This window comes from Benincasa hispida, chromosome 10 (assembly GCF_027475165.1).
Source record: "Benincasa hispida cultivar pf3 chromosome 10, pf3_genome.v1.1, whole genome shotgun sequence".
NCBI lineage: Eukaryota > Viridiplantae > Streptophyta > Magnoliopsida > Cucurbitales > Cucurbitaceae > Benincasa > Benincasa hispida.
Window position 1 is genome coordinate 41001902 of NC_143487.1, and position 6291 is coordinate 41008192.

General features: G+C 35.5%; 1 long non-coding RNA gene across 1 annotated transcript; it reads left to right on the forward strand.

Annotated features, from left to right (window-relative positions):
• On the forward strand, positions 1 to 5977 carry LOC120087737 (uncharacterized). Its single transcript, XR_005484667.2, has 4 exons — positions 1 to 194; positions 310 to 364; positions 937 to 1449; positions 5655 to 5977. It is a non-coding gene; the product is annotated as an uncharacterized LOC120087737 (long non-coding RNA).
• Positions 5978 to 6291: the final 314 nt, after the last annotated feature.

Below are 6291 nucleotides of genomic sequence, written 5' to 3' on the forward strand. Positions count from 1 at the left end.
GGGCATGACCATGTGACTTTGTCATAAATATCATATCTGTGTGGTTGTTACACAATATACGTTTTAGTTTATGTACAGATACAACAGAGGAGTGAAAAAAAAGTGTCTGCATTAATGAAATATATCACCAAGTTTTCTCTCCAAACTTCCATTTCTTTTCTTTCAAAGAAATGCTTCCATCTCTTTCATTTCAGGTGAGCAAATTCTAGACTCCTATGCTTAAAAGCTTTTTCCCTATCAACACAAATTAGTCAGAATTTAATTTTGTCATTGTTTCTTTGCCATTGATTTAATTTGGTGATGCTCCAGTTGTTTGTTGACATACACTTCATTTCGGAAAGTATATGAACGAGTTTCAGGCCTGGTAAGTTTATGATTATATTGCATTTGTCCAATGGCATCGTTATTCTATATTGTCATCTAAATATAGAGATCGTCATCATTATATTAGTCAAAATAATCGGTTCAAACAAAGGTTGATATACAGTCGGTCTACATCGGTTTTGGGCCCAAAATAACAAAGAAAATTGTCAAGTCGGTTTGGTACTAAAAGGTGTCGATCGGTTCCCTTTAGTATATGTGACTATGGTGACCCAAAATTTGTGTCAATAAAATACAAAAATATTGTACAGAATTCCATGTAACCGACTTATATACAATACAATTAACAAATTTTGTGTATGATATGTTGGGCTTGATGGGCTTGAATACAATTGCTGATTGAAAACAAAGTTATATGGGCTTAAGTTGAAAGCCTGGTCCGAAAAAAAACCAAAACCACTAATGGGATTTGAGCTAAAATAAAACTATGTGCTAAAAGCACAATCCTGGTTAAGATTGATCTTTACCATACACTTTGATGGTCACGATTCACTTCAAGCACTAAGGGAATTAAAGAAACTTTAATGACTAACCTTATTCTTTTCTTTCTTGCAGTAGAAAAACGAAAGAGAAAAGAGGGAAAACCAGAGGGAGGTACTGCCGAATTTCATCTAGACGATGGAGGTGCTGAAGTAAACAATCAGAAGATAAAGAATATGAAGGGAAGAAGAAGAACACCAAGAAATTTTATGTGGTTCAGCCAAAGGGAGCCTACATCCACGGAGAATTCTTGATCGAGGAACTACAACAACTATTACAAGATGAGTAATCTTTAGCTATCTAGAACTCTCAATCTTTTTTCTCTCATGTATGTACAAGAAGTTTACAGATGTATTTAAAGACAACTTGTATAACTAATTTTTAACAACCTTTGAAGTTGTTTTTCATAGCTTGTAATAACAATCTCCACCTTGAAAGAAAACTTCAAGTTATTTCTTCAGTTTCTCTGTACTGAATCTCTTCTTCTTTTAACCTTTGTCTCTCAGCTCAAACCCTATGATATCGAGGCATTTTTGAAGTTTGAGCTGAGTGACAGTCTTTGTCAATATGTCGGAGGCATTCTTTGAGGTATGTACTTTCAACACTTCTATTTGCTTTCCTTCAACCTGTTCTTGAATGAAATAGTATTTTACATCTATATGCTTTGTTCTATTATGATACTATGGATGCTTTGATAAATGTATGGGACTCTGATTCTCGCAAAATATTTTTACTGTATTCTGTTTGATCCTGAAATCATTTAGGAGACCATTTAGCCATAAACCCTCTTTTACTTCTTTTGAAAGAGCAATAAACTTTGCCTCAGTAGTAGAAAGGGCTATTACTAATTGCAATGTAGTCTTCCAAATTAGAACACACCATTCATATAGGAAGATATAGCCTAATAAAGATCTTCTTTTGTCTAGGTCTCCAACATAGTCAGATTCAACATACCTAATTAGTTCTGGTCCTCTGTCTGATAGCTGTTGATACATTAGTTTAGTACTTGTAGTGCCTTTAAGGTACCTCATTATCCACTTATTTGCCTCCCAGTTCCTCTTACCCGGATTAGCCATATATCTACCTAACAGACCAGTAGCATAAGCAATATCCGGCCATGTAGACACCATTAGATACATTAGGCTTCCTACAACTTGGGAATAGGGAATAGTTGACATTACCTTCAGATGTTCAATGTCAGATTCTTGAGGTGAATTCTCTACTGAGAGTTTGAAATGATTAGCAATAGGAGTACAAACTGATCTAGCCTCTGTCATATGATATTTCTTGAGCAATTTCTAACAATATTGTGACTGATCAATGCTGAGAATGTTTGATTTTCTGTTTCTGATTATATCAATGCCTAGTATTCTCTTTGCATTGCCCATGTCTTTCATTTCAAATTTTGACTTGAGTAGATCTTTGACTTTATTTAATTCTTGCACAGTTGTTCCTGATAATAGCATATCATCCATATAGAGTAACAAATAGATAGGATGAGTGTAGATGTCAGTGTTTATGTAAACACAGCTATCATAGGAACTCTTAATAAAACCATTCTTTTGCATAAAGTCACTAAATCTACTGTTCCGGTGCCTAAGGGACTGTTTAAGGCCATAGATAGACCTTTTAAGTAGGCAAACATGATCTTCTTTCCCTCTGACCTCATACCCCTTAGGTTGGCTCATGTAGATAACTTCTTCTAGAAAACCATATAGCAAAGTTGTGTTAACATCAAGTTGCACCAGCTCTAGATCATTCTGAGCCATAATAGACGGTAAGAGTTCGATAGAAGTTTGCTTGACAACTGGAGAAAATATTTCATTGAAATAAACACCTGGTCTTTGAGTAAATCCCTTGCTACCCACCTAGCTTTATAACTAGGTCCTGTGATCATTAGGAAATCCCTCCTTGAATTTGTATACCCATTTGGATGCAATTGGTTTGCAATCTATGGGCAAAAGTGTCAACTTCCAAGTGTTATTTCTGACTAGTGAATCAACTTCTTCATTCATTGCTTCAATCCATAACTTAGCTTTAGAACAACTCACCACTTCTTCAAATTTTGAGAGTTCTGGTTCATTATATAGATATGAAGCATTTAGAGCTAAGTAGTCATCATATCTTGAAGGTGGCACAATAGTTCTTCCTTGCCTATCTCTAGCTAGGCTGTACCCCCTCAAATCTGGTTCTTCTTGCTCTGGATCAGAAATATCATCTTCTACTTCTTCTTCAAGATGAGGTAGTTGATCAAAAAGTGATTATGAGCTTGAAGGATCAAAGCTAAGGTTGAGAACTTGCTCCACCTCAATTGTATCATTCTTCCTTTGAGGTGTTGTAACATTATATGTAGATCCTTGCATAAACATCTCAGCCTCCCTGAAAATAACATCTCTACTTGTAATACATCTCTTCTCTGTAGGGTGCCATATTTTATATCCCTTTACTTCTTCTGTGAAACCCAAAAACATACCTTTCACAGCTCGGGCAACTAATTTTCCCTTGTTCTAATGGAAAAATCCAGTGCAACCAAACAACCTTAGATTATTTAAGTTTGGAGGTTGTTTGGTCCACTTTTCTTCAAGAGTTAGAATTTTAAGAGATGCTGAGGGCTTCTATTTAGGGTATAGATAGTATAAGATGTTGCCTCAGCCCAAAATTTCTCAGGGAGAATTGCATCTGACAGTAGGCTTCTTACTCTTTCCATAACAGTTCTATTCAATCTCTCTGCCACCCCATTTTGCTAAGGTGTATACCTAACAATCTTGTGTCTAGTAATTTCATGTTGTCTACAAAAAACATTAAAATCTTCTGCACAGAACTAAAGCCCATTGTCAGCTCTTAGATACTTAATTTGAATGTTAAACATTTTTGTAACAATAGTCCTCCATTCTTTGAACTTATCAAACACTAAGTCCTTAGATTTTAGGAAATATATCCAACATTTTCTAGAATAATCATCCACAAAGGTTAAGAAGTACCTAGCTCCACTCAAAGATTGGAAAGGTGAGGGAACCCATAGGTCCGAATGCATATAATCAAGGATGGCCTTGGTTGTATGCTGAGCATTTACAAAACTCAGCGTTGTAGCCTTACCTATCACGCAGTGTTCACAGAAAGATAGGCTTTGATGAATTCTCTTAAGTAAAATTCTCTGATTAGCAAGAGCTTGTAGACCTAATATGTGAGAGTCTTTTGTGCCAAAGATCTCCTTTAGTAGGCTGCTTCTGAATTATAACAAAGTTGAATTCATTTTCTGTACTCCTTGAACAACATAGACACTATTTATCTTGACCCCTCTAAAAATAGGCTTGTTGTTCTTCAAATCTTCACAATAGCCTTCCTTTCCTCTTTATTCACAGCCAATTAAATCAAGCATGCCTAGTGAAATCAAATTTCTCTTCAACTTAGGTACATGTCTGACATTTCTCAATAGTTTGACTTATCCCTCTTCAAGTTTGGGTGATACAAAACCAATACCAACCACTAGACATGAGTTATTATTACCCATGTAAACTGAGCCTCCATCCAATTCTCTATAAATGTTGAGCCAGTCCTTGTGGGGTGACATGTAAAAAGAACACCCTGAGTCTAGAACCCAATCTAGGTTCTTATTCTTCATCTGCCTTCAAATTTGATGTAGCTAGGGCATCTGAATAGAAGTAAGAATCCTCAAAAACCGAGGCTTCACCTGACTGATTTTGTTGGACTTTCTTTTAAGGCTATGGTTGCTTGTTCTTCTGCTCATTTTTCCACTTCAATATTTTACAGTCCTTGATTAGATGTCCAAACTTTTTGCAATATTTACATCTAACCTTAGTTTTCTCTTTGCCCTCTTCTATTGAGCTTTGTTTCCCCTTGTCCTTATTATTTTGTTTAGACTTTCCCTTGACAAATAAACCCTCAACACTGGGCTTATCTTCCTTGTTGGTTAGGAGTTCCATCTCTCTGATTTTAAGGGCTAAAATGATAATATCAGTAGTTAGAGAGTCTCTACCATACTTTAGTGAAGTCTTGACATCCTTATATGAATCTAGAAGTGAGTTTAAAAGCACAAAAGCTTCATTATCTACCCCAATCTCTTTTCCTTGAGTCTTAAATTTAGCAGTAATCCTTTTGAAGTCATCTAAGTCTTCTGTCAATAATTTCAAATAACTCATTTCCCTTAGGAAAAGCTTGTTGGGCAGATTCTTTGTCTCATAGAGCTCATTCAGCTTACTCCACATGTTGAATGTTGTTTCATGGTCGATCACTTGTCTTAAAATATTGTCTGACAAATTAAGAACAAGTGTGCCATGAGCAATTAGCTCCATGTTCTCCTTTTCTTCTCTTATTGCAGTAGTATGTAGCCTGACTGGATCTTCAAGTGCCTTATGATCCTTTTGTTACCCCAAAATGGCTTTGATCTTGGCTTTCCACAAGTCAAAGTCTCCTATCCCATCAAACTTTTCAATATCATCTCTTGCTACTGCCATTTCTCTGTCTGTTTCATTTCGAAAGCTCCAATATTTTTGTTTCTTTAGAATCTTGACTAATCTTGAAGTTTTCTTGCAAGCTCTGATACCACTTGTTGAGCTTGATGAGCTTGAATACAATTCCTGATTGAAAAAAAAGTTATTTGGGCTTAAGTTGAAAGCGTGGCCCGAAAAAAAACCAAAACCACTGATGGGATTTGAGCTAAAAAAAACCATGTGCTAAAAGCACAATCTTTGTGAAGATTGATCATCACCCTACACTTTAATGGTCACGATTTACTTCAAGCACTAACCCTATTCTTTTCTTTCTTGCGGAAGAAAAACGAAAGAGAAAAAAGGGAAAACCAGAGGGAGGTGCTGCCGAATTTCGTTTAGACGATGGAGGTGCTGAAGTAAACAATCAGAAGATAAAGAAGACGAAGGGAAGAAGAAGAACACCAAAAAAATTTATGTGGTTAGGCGCCAAAGGGAGCATACATCCACGGAGAAGCTGATGATTTCTTAATCAGGGAGCTACAACAACTATTACAAGATGAGTAATTTTTAGCTATCTAGATCTATCAATCTTTTTTCTCTCATGTATGTACAAGAAGTTTACAAATGTATTTAAAGACAACTTGTATAACTAATTTTTAACAACATTTGAAGTTGTTTTTCATAGTTATAGTAACATGATGGTAGTCATGAAATAGACTAAGGAAGCATTTAGAGTAAGTTTTGTTCATGGCAGAAAGGGAAGCTCCATTAAAATTAGATTATATTGAAGTAGACAGGTAAGGTTTCATGTTAGTTCTAATGCCTAAAGAAATGATCAAATCCCGCATCTTAATACTCGTTTTGATTACTTTCAAGTCCTTAAATAATTTCAAAAACTGTTTATTTTAACGTTTTAGCTCGAAGATCGGCAAAGAATAACATAGGAAAAACATCTAACTTATATAGTTAAGATGTTTCA